A 16,566-nucleotide genomic window follows, 5' to 3' on the forward strand; every position below is an offset into this window, starting at 1 on the left:
AATATGTAAAATTAATTAAGAATAAGACACATGTTCTTTAAGACCTTTATAATCATTCTTATGTAATATAATTCATTATAAATTTATAAATAAATAAATTAGATATTTAATTTTTTATAAATTAAAATGGACAAGAATCTCTTATTTTCTTCTCTTTCTAAATGTTTCTCATTATGTAGCTCAAGATGAAGTACCGGATATAAATCAGAGACTTCAGCTTCAAGACTCAGTTTTAACTAACAAACATAAAGTAAAGAAACAAAAATTGCTCAAGGAGGAAAAATATATTGGTAAGTATATTAATTCCAGAGTGCTTTCTCATTGACTACAGTGAAAAATGAGTGTTTGGAAATTGTTTGATCTCCATCTTGTGAGTATTATATCTTAATACTGTGAGTATTATATCTTAATACTGATTTTAACTTAAGTATTACAAATCCTAAGAATGAGATTGGAGCAATAGTTCGACAGGTAGGATATTCGCTTTGCATTAACTGACTTGGGTTCAATTCCTAATATCACATATGGTGTCCTGAGCCCAACCACTATAGTGATACTGATGGAAGAGCCAGGACTAAGCCCTGAGTTCCATGTTGTGTGGCTCCAAACAAATAAAGGAAGAAAAATTAGGAAAATAAAAAAAATTGTGAAATAAATTTGATGCACAGGATATGAAAAATTGACATACTGAAGTAGTTTGAATATATACATGCTAATACCATTGTATTTTCATATCAAATCTGATCATAAATAAATTATAATTTACTATTATAAAATTGTGAATAAAATTTTATACACCTTCCTTAAATGTTTGTGAATAAAAATGTTTTCTTTTTATAATACACCTACATTTTTTTTTGTAAATGTAGCTCATTATGATGTAGCAGATGAAATGCATAAGCCTCAGGTTCAAGACTCTTTAACAGTGACAGATGTGCAATTGAAGAAACAGGGGCCATCCAAAGAGGAAATACAGATTAGTAAGTTTCAGAAAATGGAGATTAATATAAAGCAATTGTAACATATGGGAATGTAGGGTTAATTAAATTTAGAGCACATGTACTTTAAGAACTTTATATCGTTCTGTATGTAATATAAATCACTATAAATTTACAAATAAGGGGCCCAGAGAGATAGCACAGTGGCGTTTGCCTTGCAAGCAGCCGATCCAGGACCAAAGGTGGTTGGTTCGAATCCCGGTGTCCCATATGGTCCCCCGTGCCTGCCAGGAGCTATTTCTGAGCAGACAGCCAGGAGTAACCCCTGAGCACTGCCAGGTGTCACCCAAAAACCAAAAAAAAAAATTATAAATAAGGTAAAATTTATATTTCATTTGTTATAAATTAGAAAATTGACAATCATTTTCTCTTCCTTTCGAATGTTTCTCATTATGTAGCTCCAGATGAAGAACCAGATAAATATCAGAGACTTAAACTTCAAGACTCAGTTTTAACTAAGAAACATAAAGTAAAGAAACAAAAATTTCTCAAGGAGGAAAAATATCCTGGTAAGCATATTAATTGCAGAGTACTTTCTCATTGAGTACAGTGGAAAATGAATGTTTGGAACTTTTTAGATGTCCATTTTACTAGTGCCTATCCTAATACTGATTAATTAAAATAAGTTTTTTTTTTTTGGTGAAAGTGAATTACAAATATTTCACAGAAATATTTAGGGCACAGTGACAGTGAATGAGGGGCATTTCACCACCAGTGTTGTCCTCCCTCCAGCCCTGATCCAGCTTTCATTCCACATCTCCCTCCTCTACCCCTCATAATGCTATTGGAACTGTTCCCCACTTGTAGAGCTTGTTGTATATATTGTATATATTCGGTATATTCTGTTGTGGTTGACTTTGGATTTGGTATTCAAGTATGATCATTTTTATTTCCACCAAATGAACATAAGACTGTCTGGTCTTTGTACCATCGGGGGGGGGGGGGTACGACAAAAATAAAGGCAAACAAAAAAGAGAAAACTAGGAGGAGTCCGTCTAGGTGTTATAAATATCCATTTAGAAGAAGGAAGGGAAAAAAGAATAAGGTAACAGAACAAAAAGTACAAAAAGAATAAAAAAAGTGAATAAACCCAAAACCAAAACCATCTGCTATGGAAAACAAACAAACAAACAAAAAAAAAAACCAGACAAAAAACAGACCAGAACCATTTTAAAAATGAATTGTTATATTTTTCTTCTTCCTTATTCCTCCTCCTCCTCCTCCTCCTCCTCCTCCTCCTCCTCCTTCTCCTTCTTCTTCTCTTTCTTCTCCTCCTCCTCCTCCTTCTTGCATAGGAATGCTAAATATTAGGGAAATTAGAACGGGAATTCCCCTGACCTAAGAGGATTTCCCCACTCTGAAGCATACTGCCATGGGAACAACTACAGGCTCTATACGCACTCATTTACACACCCCCAAGGTCTTTTTTATCATGCAGGGAAACTTTTCACTCAGATGTGGGTGATGACATCCCGCCTCTATAGCTGGAGCTCTTGTTATTTGCATAGGTCATAGGGTGAAGGCTAGGAGAGAGTTTTTCTTTATGGTTCTAGGAGTTCTGTTCCATCACTGTTGTTGTAATCAGTCTTTCGTATTTAGTGGTCTTGGTTTTTGTTCAGATCCTAGGACAGAGTCTAGGGTTTAGTCTTTCAGCGTGGTTCCAAAATTTCTGCTCAGTCACAGTTGTCAAAATAAGATCTCTGTGCTGCGGACTTTTTATCCTGATAAGATAAAAGTCCCTAAGCAAACCTTAGTGGGTTCATTTTCCCACTGGGAATCAAGCAGAAGCACGAAACGGACGAATATGAAATATGAATTATGAATTATGAAATAAATAAAACCACACAGAACTACATGGTGAAAACAAGAGGGAGAGGCCAGAGAGAGCCAAAGAGGCTTTATTGGGCCTTATATAGATGGATTTTTGGGCGTAGCCAGGGAAAAAGGAAAAGGGGATGAACCAATAAGATCAAAGCTAGAATTAGCATATGAAGAGACAGGTAAAGAGAAACCAGATGCCTTTAAGGAAATGGGGGGAGAAAGAGAGATCACAAATTGTTCAGCAGGAGACTTTTGGCGGGCTTGGTACTGTCCTCCTTTGTTAGAAAGAAATACTGAGGCCTGATTTCTAATAATGGTCAAAAATAAAGAGAGAGAGAGTCACAGCCACTTTTAGAATTATAGCCAAACAATCCACGCAAAGGGTCAACTGATTTGACTACTCTAAGTGGGCCTTTTTGGCAAATAATTCTTTTTCAGGAGTGCACTACACCTAAGAAGGCTAAAAAGCACTTCTGATGTGTGCCCTTCCTGAGTGGGGTGTAACATCTCTGGAATTAGAGATCTTTGTTTTTGTACAAATTCTAGGCCTAGGCCTAAGTGAGGAACTTTCTCTTTGGTCCCTCGATAGGTTCTGTCCAGACCATGTTTGTCAAAGTCAGTCTTATGTAAATAATAATTTTGGTTTTTGCTTAGGGCAAAGGATGACATGTCTCCCAAATGTATCATAGTATTAGGTGGTGAGATAGGGAAGCCCTCTCTTAGCTAAAGTTATTATCATTTCCTCATGTCAGAATGTCATGTTAAAACTGGTACAAGTTGGTGCCAGGATGGCATTCGAAGTTCCCCTGGAAGGAGTTTGGTTCCTGGTGCTGTTGCTGGAACCTGTGTTGGTTCCATGTCTGGAATCTAGGGTTCTGGATTGGATGGTCATTGTCCAAATGCATGGAGTCTAAGTTGGGTCCATATGACCCAAGCTCAGGGTGGGAGGCGACCCTGCATTATAAAAAGTATGGGTTCTTATCCCTAATAGATAAGAGCTTGTTTCGGTGCATAATATTTCCCTTTATTTAGAGTGTCTATGCAAAAGGGTATGGTGACATATTATATTGCTGGTAAATTTGGAGGTAAGAATGATAGTCTGCACAATTTCTGTGCCCTGGTTTTGACCTTGCCTGGTTTTATCCCAGGCAAGACCTTTCTTGTAGATTTTCATACCATGCAGAAACAAAACAGGTGAGGTTGGAGAGAGAGAGAGAAAAATTTATATCTATATATATATATAAACATGTAACAGAAGAAACAAATAAAAATACATTAAAAAGAGGCATTAAAGAAAAAATGTTTTTCATGAGGCTAACTTACTTTTGGGGATAAATAGACTAAAAGGTATTATAATAGAGGCATTAAATGCATAAGGAAAATATAGGCTTCCCCGTTGAGCCTTTTGAGATATTCTTGTGGAGGGTGGAGTCCAGGGCAATTTTTCATCACACACTGTGTCTTGTTGAGTTTGTAAAATTATTTTTAGCCATGAGGGAAGTGTCCTTGGGCTGGGGTTTTTCTGAGGCTGAATCGATAGCATGCAATAGTCCATGATTAGGAGGGTAAGGAAAAGGGCCATAAAGCATGAATCAGCAGGTATGTTGGTTGTAATTTCTTGCCGAGGCATGTGATGTGGGGCTGGGAGGATGTCCTTTGGGTTTGGGAGCTTGGTGGTGGTTTATTGGAGCAGGAGGTTGGTCTTGTTACCTAATGGGTTAATAACTGAGGGTAAAGAGGGTTAAATAAGGAAGGATAATGGATCAGGATTGGGGGATGAAAGGATAGAAGGATTTCTGAAGGGGGGAGGTGGAATAATATATAAAAGGGGCTATCTACATTTTAGGCAGGGCTTGTTTACATTTTGGGTTCGGCAATCAGAGAGGAGTCCACTGTCTACAAACTCATGCCAACATGAAGACAGATATTAGTGTTCTATTCTTAGGTTGTTGTTGGAGGCCTGACTCTCATAAGCAGGGCCTGAGCTCTTAAAGTATGATTGAGTTAAGAAAAGATAAATAAGTGGTTATGATATGGCTTAGGAGTGAAAGGAAGGGACAACAGTAGATAAGAGAAGAGAAAAGAAAAATAAGTAAAAATCGTGAATGTAAGTTAAAGAGGATTTGGCCAGTGCGTCTGTATTGGAGGGTTTTCCCCTTTCAAGGCTCTTCACTGACAGGGGTGGTCTTAGCTAAAAGAAGGTTTCAGGATTATATAGTGATTGGAGCTTTTTAGGCCAAACACATATTTCACATCTAGAGTACTAAGCAATGTGGTGGTGAGGACTATAGGATGTGGTTACCCTATGTGTGCTGCATCTTAAGTATAGAGGTACCTTTTCTAAGGAGCAACTGACAGCGAGAGCTTTTTTTAAAACATAGATTGAATTGATGAAGAAGAATAAGGAAAAGAGGGAAAAAAGTAGAGGGAAAAAGAAAGAGAGAAAAATGAAGAAAAAGTAGTAGAGATTTGCCTCAATGTATTCAATGAGTGGGATCTGTAGCATAAGTCTGTGGTGTACCATTGACTGTTCGAGTCTCAATGATCATATGCTTTGAGTCCTAATAGAAGACATAAACAAAAAGAAGTGAATAAATTCGAGTATTTTATCAAGTCATTGACATAATGGGCACTGTATATGGTATCCATTATGATTGAACACATAGGTTTAAAATTAGGATGTCCACCCTTTGTTTCCAAGGTCCCCTGTGAACAAAAAAGCTGAAGGTTATTTTATACTTGATACAATTAAGGCATTACAGCATATTGTTAGTAATCACTGCAGCAGGAGTCCAGGCTTCCATCGTATTCTGCACGAGGTTCTGTGGGTAAATACATTAGGCATTATTATAGACCATTGTGGTTAGAGGTTGATTGCATACCTGTTCACTCAAAATTGCTGTTTCTATCGTTGTTGGTTTCTGTAGGTAATAATGGGTAATAGCATCTTTGTGTTGCCCCCTTCCACTTCATTTGAACATTTCTCCTCATTATATACTGTCACCTATGGTGTTTGGAGTTTTTACCCTTTCAACACTGATATTTGTTCATGGATCACTATATGTATATGTGGTATATATTCTAAATATCTCAAAGAAGTGCTATTATTCTGTATTTATCCTTATTCTGCTTTACTTCATTTATACATAATATTTTCAAGATCCATCATGTTGCTGCAAAATTCATGATTGTATCATTTCTAATAATACTCCAGTTTCTCTTCAGATCGCATAAATCGTTCCCCTTTTACTAATACTGATTTTAACGTAAGTGTTACAAATCCTAAGAATGAGATGGGAGCAACAATAAAACAAGTAGGATATTTGCCACGCATTTACTGGCTTGGGTTCAATCCCTGATAATCACATGTGGTGTTGTGAGCTCTCCCATCACTAGTGATCCTGATAGAAGAGCCCAACCCTGAGCAACACTTGGTGTGACTCCAAATACAAACAAAGGAAGAAAAATCTTAGGAAAATAGAGGATGTGAAATATATTTAATACACAGAAAAATAAAAAATTGAAATACTGAGGTAGTTTAAATTTATACATGTTAATAACTTTGTAGTTTTATATCATCTGAATTATGATCATTCAAAATTATACCAATGAGAATAAAATTTTGTACACCTGCCTTAAATTTTTGTTTGTGGATAAAAATATTTCCTTTTTGTAATACACCAACATTTTTCTGTAAATGTAGCTCATTATGATGTAGCAGATGAAATGCACAAGCCTCAGGTTCAAGACTCGTTAACGGTGACAGATGTGCAATTGAAGAAACAGGGTCCATCCAAAGAGGAGATACAGATTAGTAAGTTTCAGAAAACTGGAGATTAATATAAAGCAATTATAATATGTAGGAATGAATGTAGGATAATTAAAAAGAACACATGTACTTTAACATCTGTAAAATCGTATAGTATGTAATATAATTCATTATAATTTATAAATAAGGTAAAATTTATATTTCATTTGTTATAAATTAGAAAAGTGACAAGAATCATTTTCTCTTCCTTTCGAATGTTTCTCATTATGTAGGTCAAGATGAAGAATCAGATAATAATCAGAGACCTAAGCTTCACGACTCAGTTTTAACTAAGAAACATAAAGAAAAGAAACAAAAATTGCTCAAGGAGGAAAAATATATTGGTAAGCATATTAATTGCAGAGCGCTTCCTCATTGGCTACAGTAGGAAATGAGTATTTAGAACTTTTTAGATTTCCATCTTGCTTGTGTTATATTCTAATACTGATATCAACGTAAGTATTACAAATTCTAAGAATGAGATTGGAGGGCCCGGAGAGATAGCACAGCGGTGTTTGCCTTGCAAGCAGCCGATCCAGGACCAAAGGTGGTTGGTTCGAATCCCGGTGTCCCATATGGTCCCCCGTGCCTGCCAGGAGCTATTTCTGAGCAGACAGCCAGGATTAACCCCTGAGCGTAGCCGGGTGTGGCCCAAAAACCAAAAAAAAAAAAAAAAAAAAGAATGAGATTGGAGCAACAGTACAAGTAGAATATTTGCCTTGCATTTACTGACTTGGGTTCAATATCTGATAATACATGTGGTTCGTGACCCCACCCATCACTAGTGATCCTGATGGAAGAGGCAAGAATAAATCTTGAGCTCCACAGGTTTTGGCTCCAAACAAAACCAAAGGAACAAAATCTTAGGAAAAAAGATGATGTGAAATATATTTGATGCACGTGATATGAAAATTAAAATATGGAGGTAATTTGAATATATTCATGTTAATAACTTTGTATTTTCATATCAGGTCTGAATTATGATCATTTAATATTATAAAATTGAGAATATGATTTTGGTACCTACCTTAAATTTTCGTTTGTGGATAAAAATATTTCCTTTTTGTAATACACCTACCTTTTTCTGTAAATGTAGCTCATTATGATGTAGCAGATGAAATGTACAAGCCTCAGGTTCAAGACTTGTTAACAGTGACAGATGTGCAATTGAAGAAAAAGGGGTCATCCGAAGAGAAAATACTGATTAGTAAGTTTCATAAATGGAGATTATCATAAAGCAATTGTAATGTGTAGGAATGTAGGATTAATTAAAATTAGAACACGTGTACTTTAAGAACTTTATAATCATTCTGTATGTAATTTAGTCATTATAAATTTATAAACAAGGTAAAGTTTACATTTCATTTGTTATAAATTAGAATATTGATAAATCTCTTGGTTTTTTCCTTTCTAAATGTTTCTCATTATGTAGCTCAAGAAGAATCAGAAAAAAATCAGAGACTTAAGCTTCAAGACTCAGATTTAACTAACAAACATAAAGTAAAGAAACAAAAATCGCTCAAGGAGGAAAAACATATTGGTAAGTATATTAACTGCAGAATGCTTTCTCAATGACTCCAGTGGAAAATGAGTGTTTAGAACTTTTAAAATCTCCACCTTGTTAGTGTTATATCCTAATACTCATTCTAACGTAAGTATAATAACTCCTACAATGAGATTGGAGCAAGTGTACAACAGGTAGGATACTTTCCTTGCATTAACTGATTTGGTTCACTCCCTGATAATACATGTGGTGTCCTTAGCCCACACACACTATAGTGATCCTGATGGAAGAGCAGGTAGGTGTAAACCCTACCTCTACTTGATGTGTCTCCAAACAAAAACAAAGGAGCAAAAATCTTAGAAAAATAGATGTTGTGTAATATATTTGATACACAGGATGTGAAAAATTTAAATACTGAGTTAGCTTGAAAATATACATGTTAATAACTTTGTATTTTCATATCAGATCTGAATTATGATTTAATATAATAAAATTGGAATATAATTTTATCTATCTTAAATATTTGTTTGTGAATAAAAAAATTCCCTTTTTGTATTACACCTACATTTTTCTGTAAATGTAGATCATTATGATGTAGCAGATGAAATGCACAAGCCTCAGGTTCAAGAGTCGTTAACAGTGACAAATGTGCAATTGAAGAAACTGGGGCCATCCGAAGAGGAACTACAGATAAGTAAGTTTCAGAAAAATGATGATTAATATAAAACAATTGTAATATACAGGAATATAAGATTAATTAAAATTGGAACACATGTACTTTAAGAACTTTATAATCATTCTGATTGTAATATAAGTCATAAATTTTTAAATAAGATAAAATTTATATTTCATTTGTTATAAATTAGAAATTTGACAAAAATCTTTCACTTTCTCCTCCTTTCTAAATATTTCTCATTATGTAGCTCCAGATGAAGAAGCAGAAAAAAATCAGAAACTTAAGCTTCAAGACTCAGTTTTAACTAACAAGCAAAAAGTAAAGGAAAAAAAATCGCTCAAGAAGGAAAAATATATTGGTAAGTATATTAATTGGCAGTGCTTTCTCATTGACTACAGTGGAAAATGATTGTTTGGAAATATTTAGATCTTCATCTTGCTACTGCTATATCTTTTTTTTTTTTTTTTTTTTGTGGTTTTTGGGTCACACCCGGCAGTGCTCAGGGGTTATTCCTGGCTCCAGGCTCAGAAATTGCTCCTGGCAGGCACGGGAGGACCATATATGGGACGCCGGGATTCGAACCGATGACCTCCTGCATGAGAGGCAAACGCCTTACCTCCATGCTATCTCTCCGGCCCCGCTACTGCTATATCTTAATACTGATTCTAACATAAGTATAACAAATCTTCAGAATGAGATTGGAGCAATAGTACAACAGATGGGATATTTTCATTGCATTAACTGATTTGGTTCATCCCTGATATCACATGTGGTGACCTGAGCCCACACACTATAGTGATCCTGATGGAAGAGCAGGAGTAAACCCTGAACTCCAATTGGTGTGGCTCCAAACAAAAACAAAGGAAGAAAAATTAGGAAAATAAAAGAAAATATGGAGTTTATTGGATGCATAGGATCTGAAAAATTGAAAAACAAAGGTAGTTTGAATCTATACATGTTAACTTTGTATTTTAGTATCAAGTCTGAATTATGATCATTTAATATTATAACATGGGTATAAAGATTTTACATCTAACTTAAATTTTGTTTGTGGATAAAAATATTTCCTTTTTGTAATACACCAACGTTTTTCTATAAATGTAGCTGATGATATGCACAAACCTCAGGTTCAAGACTCATTAACAGTGGCAGATGTGCAATTGAAGAAACAGGAGCCATCTGAAGAGGAAATACAGATTAGTAAGTTTCAGAAAAATGGAGATTAATATAAAAACATTTGTAATATGTAGGATTAATTAAAACAAGAACACATGTACTTTAAGATCTGTGTAAACTGTTCAGTATGTAATTTTATTCAATATAAATTTATAAATAAGGTAAAATTTATATTTCATTTGTTATAAATTAGAAGATTGATGAGAATCTCTCATTTTCTCTTCCTTTCTAACTGTTTCTCATTATGTAGCTCAAGATGAAGAATCAGATAATAATCAGAGACTTAAGCTTCAAGACTCAGTTTTAACTAACAAACATAAAGAAAAAAAACAAAAATTGCTCAAGAAGGAAAAATATATCAGTAAGCATATTTATTTACATTACAGTGGAAAATGTGTGTTTGGAACGTTTTAGATCTTCATCTTGCTAGTGTGATATCCTAATACTGATTTTAACGTAAGTATTACAAATCCTAGGAATGAGACTGGAGCAACAGTACAAGTAGGATATTTGCCTTGCATTTACTGACTTAGGTTCAATATATGATATCACAAGTCGCGTTGTGAACCCCACCCATCACTAGTGATCCTGATGGAAGAGGCAAGAGTAAATCCTGAGCTCCATTTGGTGTGGTTCCAAACAAAAACAAAGGAACAAAAATCTTAGGAAAAAAGATGATGTGAAAATATATTTGATGTACAGGATATGAAAAATTTAATTTCGGATGTAGTTTAAATATATTCATGTTAGTAACTATTTCCATACAAGTCTGAATTATGATCATTTAGTATTATAAAATTGAGAATATAAATTTGTTACCTGCCTTAAATTTTTGTTTGTATATAAATATATTTCCTTTTTGTAATACACCTACATTTTTCTGTAAATGTAGCTCATTATGATGTAGCAGATGAAATGCACATGCCTCAGGTTCAAGACTTGTTATCAGTGACAGATGTGCGATTGAAGAAAAAGGGGTCATCCGAAGAGGAAATACAGATTAGTAAGTTTCTTAAAAATGGATATTATCAAAAAGCAATTGTAATGTGTAGGAATGTAGGATGAATTAAAATTGGAACACATGTATTTTAAGAACTTTATAATTGTTCTGTATGTAATGTAAGTCATTATAAATTCATAAAAAGGTAATGTTTATATTTCATTTGTTATAAATCAGAATATTGACCAAAATCTCTCACTTTCTCCTCCTTTCTAAATGTTTCTCATTATGTAGCTCACGATGAAGAATTTAAGCTTCAAGACTCAGTTTTAACTAACAAATATAAAGTAAAGAAACAAAAATTGCTCAAGGAGGAAAAACATATTGGTAAGTATATTAACTGCAGAATGCTTTCTCATTGACTACAGTGGAAAATGAGTGTTTGGAATTTTTTAGATCTCCATCTTACTAGTGTTATATCCTAATACTCATTCTAACCTAAGTATAATAAATCCTAGAATGAGATTGGAGCAATAGTACAACAGGTAGAATATTTTCCTTGCATTAACTGATTTGGTTCAATCCCTGATATCACATGTAATATCCTGAGTCCACACACTGTAGTGATCCTGATGGAAAGCCAGGAGTAAACCCTGAGCACTACTTGGTATGGCTCCAAACAAAGGAACAAAAATCTTAGGAAAATATATGATGTAAAATATATTTGATGCCAGGATATGAAAAATGGAAATACTAAGGTAGTTTAAATATATACATGTTAATAACTTTGTATTTTCATATTAGGCTTTAATTATGATCATTTAATATAATATATTGAGAATATAATTTTGTTACCTGCCTTAAATTTTTGTTTGTGGTTAAAAATATTTCCTTTTTGTAATACACCAACATAAATGTAGCTCATAATGATGTAGCAGATGAAACACACGAACCTCAGGTTCAAGACTCGTTAACAGTGACAGATGTGAAATTGAAGAAACAGAGGCCATCCAAAGAAGAAATACAGATTAGTAAGTTTCTTAAAAAATGGAGATTATCATAATGCAATTATAATATATAAAATTAATTAATAATTAGAACATATGTCTTTAAGACCTATATATTTGTTCTTACATAATGTAATCATTATAAATGTATAAATATGGTGAAATTTATATTTTGTTTGTTATAAATTGGAATATTGACCAAAAAACTCAGTTTCTCCTCCTTTATAAATGTTTCTCATTATGTAGCTCAATATGAAGAACCAGAAAAAAATAAGAGACTTAAGCTTCAAGACTCAGTTTTAACTAACAAACAAAAAGTAAAAAAACAAAAATTGCTCAAGGAGGAAAAATATATTGGTAAGCATAATAATTACAGAGTGCTTTCTCATTGACTATATTGGAAATTGAGTGTTTGGAGCTTTATAGATGTCCATCTTGCTAGTGTTATATCCTAATACTGATTCTAACATAAGTATGACAAATCCTCAGAATGAAATTGAAGCAATAGTACAACAGGTAGAATAGTTGCCTTGCATTAACTGATTTGGTTCAATCCCTGATATCACATGTGGTGTCCTGAGCCCACACACCATAGTGATCCTGATGGAAGAGCAGGAGTAAACCCTGACCTCCAATTAATTGGTGTGGCTCCAAACAAAAACAAAGGAAAAAAAATTAGGAAAATAAAAGAAAATGTGAAGTATATTTGATGTGCAGGATATGAAAAATTGAAAAACTGAGGTAGTTTGAATATATACGTGTTAATAACTTTGTATTTTAGTATCAAGTCTGAATTATGATCATTTAATATTATAACATTGGGTATAAAAATTTTACACCTAACTTAAATTTTTGTTAGTGGATAAAAATATTTCCTATTTGTAATAGACAAACATTTTTCTGTAAATGTAGCTCATTATGATGTAGCAGATGAAATGCACAAGCCTCAGGTTCAAGACTCGTTATCAGTGACAGATGTGCCATTGAAGAAACAGGAGCCATCTGAAGAGGAAATACAGACTAGTAGGTTTCAGACAAATGGAGATTATCATTAAGCAATTATAATATGTAAAATTAAGTAAAAATTAGAACACATGTACTTTAAGACTTTTATAATCATTCTTATGTAATATAATTTATTATAGATTTATAAGTAAGATAACATTTATATTTTATTAGTTATACATTAGAAAATTGACAAAATCTCATTTTCTCTTCTTTTCTAAATGTTTCTCATTATGTAGCTCAAGATGAAGAATCAGATAATAATCAGAGACTTAAGCTTAAAGACTCAGTTTTAACTAACAAACATGAAGTAAAGAAACAAAGATTGCTCAAGGAGGAAAAATATATTGGTAAGCATGTTAATTGCAGAGTGCTTTTCATTGACTACAGTGGATAATGAGTGTTTGGAATTTTTTAGATCTCTATTTTGCTAGTGTTATGTCCTAATACTGATTTTAACGTAAGTATTGCAAATCATAAGAATGAAATTGGAGCAATAGTTTAACAGGTAAGATATATTTGCCTTGCATTAACTGACTTGGGTTCAATTGCTGTTATCACACATGGTGTCCTGAACCCACCCATCGCTAGTGATCCTGATGTAAGAGCCAGGAGTAAAACCTGAGCACCACTTGGTGTGGCTCCAAACAAAAACAAAGGAACAAAAATCTTAGGAAAATAGATGATGTGAAGTATATTTGATGCACAGGATATGAGGTAGTTTGAATATATGCATGTTAATAGCTTTGTATTTTCATATCAAGTCTGAATTATGATCATTTAATATTATAACAATGAGAATAAAATTTTACACACCTACCTTAAATTTTTGTTTGTGGATAAAAATATTTCTTTTTTGTAATGCACCAACATTTTTCTATAAATGTAGCTCATTATAAGGTAGCTGATGAAATGCACCTGTATCAGCTTCAAGATGCAGAAATAATGTCAGAAGTTCAGTTAACAAAACAGGGACCGTCCAAAGAGGATATGCACATTATAGAAATAATGCAAACATTTGTTACATGGTATTCCTAATATCCTGCAATTTTTAAAAATAATTTTAAATGTTATATACATAAATATTATTATATCAATTGTGATCAAGATTTATTAGTAAAATAAAAATCAAGATATATTTATATTATAAATATTTTTATATTGATATTCCTGAACTTAAAGTAATTCATTATAATTTATAAATGCAATAAAATGTGTTCTACATGTTTAAATTTCAGTTAGTGAATTCACAATACCTCTCCACTTTTCCACTTCTCTCTTCCTCTCTCAATATTTTTATTAAATATATCGAGTACCAGAAGGAAAACTTATGCTTAATCTTCAAGACTCAATGTCAACTACCTCAAAGCCATACAAAGAAGAACAATTTATTGGTTAGTATAGTAATTGCATAAACCTTCTCTGAGTAGTTGCAGTGGGGAATGAGTGTTTAGACCTTCTTAGACCTCCATCTTGCTAGTGTCCTACCCTAAATTTTGTTTTAACTTATTCAATAAAAATCTATGAAAAGAGATAAAACATACAGCATTTGATGCCTAGGATATGAAACTGCAATATTAATACAGTTTAAACATATATACATTATGTACCTTTTTTGTTATTTCACCCTGTATAAATGAGAAAAAATTTTATACACTTTAAATTTATAAGTTAATGAATCAAAATATTTCTTTTTCTATTTTTCACCAAAATGCTTCTGTAACTAGCTCAGTATAAAGCTTCAGATGAAATGTGCAGAACTCAACTTCAAGACTCAGTAACAGTGGTTGAAGCGCAATTAAAGAAACAGAGACCATCTAAAGAGGGAACACAGATTAGTAAGAATAGAAATAATTCAAGCTTTCCCTGCATAACATTGGGAATATGGCTATTTTGGAGTTTCATGTCTTATCCTGCATATATTTTTAACTTAAAATTTAACATTTTAGAGAGCTAGAGAGATAGTACAACAGGTAAGGTGCTTGCTTTCTATGCAGCTAATCCTTTTTTGATCACTGGCAACCTATATAGTACCTGCATATTGCCAGATGTGACCCAAAGTAAAACAGAAAATTTTCGGTAGTCCACCCAATGCAGAAGCTGGTCTTGGAGGTCTTACAGGACGGAGATGTGAGGATGGGTGGCTCCTTTCCGAGCATTTTCAGCAATACCGACAAAGGGTGTGCTGCTGCCAAGACCTCTCCCCAGGCCAGTTGCTGCAAGCCAATGATGTTTTCCACAAGCAACAGTGGCTGCACTGTTCCGGGCTGTTATGGCCCCCACATTGCAGGCTTGCAGCCCCAGAGAGCCGCAAAGTCTGCCAGAGCTCCTTGAGGATGGGAGGAGAACAATACTTGTGCTGGCACCACCATGGCCCAGAGCAGGGTTTCCACCCAGCCGGACGCTGGCACCAGCACATATTTCTGTTGGCTGCAGACACCCCATGACATGCAAGAGCCCAATGTACCCTGGCCAGCACCCGGAGAGCACGGGTTAAGACCCATTTAGGTGGCAAGCGGAAAGAGACTCTAATGTAGATGCATGGGAAGGCGCAGTGGATAGTTGACCTCTCGGTACTGTTAAAATAGCAGAATCCTGGGACACAGCGCTCCTGGGTATGGGTGGGTCCTCTTTGTTCAATGGCAGCTAAAGAATATGTTTCGATTACTGCTAATCTGCGGGGGGAGGTTGTTTGATTTTATTTTTTAGGTGTGTTCTAAGATTATTTAGAAGATGCAAGCCTAATCGCTTCTCAGCCTTTTGGCTAAGATCAAGTGTAGTATCTGTTCTTACCAGTTTAATATCTGATACGTAAAGAAAAAAGATGCAAGCCTCACATTTTTAACCAAATGAAACGTTATGAAATGGGTTTTCTAATTTTGCATTCAGCGTGACTTCTCAGTACCCACCAATTGTGGCACAGTATCAGTCAAAACTTAAAACTTTGCAAGTACTGGAATTTTGCCAGTGTTCGTTGAACCTGGCATATAGAACTTGAAATTTCACCATTGCCCCTAAAATCTACATGGACTATCTGTAATATTTCCGAATTTATACTGAACCTAAGTTCCTTGAAAAAAACCCCATGTAACTTAATAGATCTTCATTTCATCAACTGGAATGCTATGTACAATTGTTTTTCACTGCACATTCCTGTTTTCTTGCATTTATCCTTCCAATTATTTATTTTTTATTGTAGTTTTTAGTATTTCCTTTTATATTTTTTACTTTGGTGCCTTTTCAAATTGTCGTGTTTTAAAATATTTTTGTTCTTTAATTAAAAAGGCGTGTATACTCTTCACAAAGAAAAGTTAATTGATAAATTATATAAGGAGTGGATTCCCCTCCCCCATATTTGGATTCTAAAATTTTAGGGCCGACATTTGGTCATTTCACTTTTATTAATCTCAAGTATTTCATCTGATAAAAGTGTGACAAATGTTATAATGATGTTATAAATGCATTTATATACCTAAATCCAAATAGTGTAAATAGCAATTGGTTAAGTTTGATCTGGGTAAATGATAAGCATGTATAATGTTATTTTAGAGATGATTTTAGGTATATATACTCACAAGTATGGCTCCCCAAAATGGGTAGCCTACTTTGAATGACGAAAAAATATCTTTCT

At 33.9% G+C, this 16,566-nt stretch overlaps 1 long non-coding RNA gene and 1 other non-coding gene across 2 annotated transcripts; both read left to right on the plus strand.

The window, feature by feature from the left end:
* The first annotated feature begins 219 nt into the window (after positions 1–219).
* LOC126013951 (uncharacterized) lies at positions 220–12,938 on the plus strand. Its single transcript, XR_007497554.1, has 3 exons — positions 220–290; positions 10,876–10,913; positions 12,881–12,938. It is a non-coding gene; the product is annotated as an uncharacterized LOC126013951 (long non-coding RNA).
* A 2,741-nt stretch (positions 12,939–15,679) lies between these two features.
* On the plus strand, positions 15,680–15,875 carry LOC126014929 (U2 spliceosomal RNA). Its single transcript, XR_007497873.1, has one exon. It is a non-coding gene; the product is annotated as a U2 spliceosomal RNA (small nuclear RNA).
* Positions 15,876–16,566: the final 691 nt, after the last annotated feature.

Source organism: Suncus etruscus, chromosome 7 (assembly GCF_024139225.1).
Source record: "Suncus etruscus isolate mSunEtr1 chromosome 7, mSunEtr1.pri.cur, whole genome shotgun sequence".
Lineage (NCBI taxonomy): Eukaryota > Metazoa > Chordata > Mammalia > Eulipotyphla > Soricidae > Suncus > Suncus etruscus.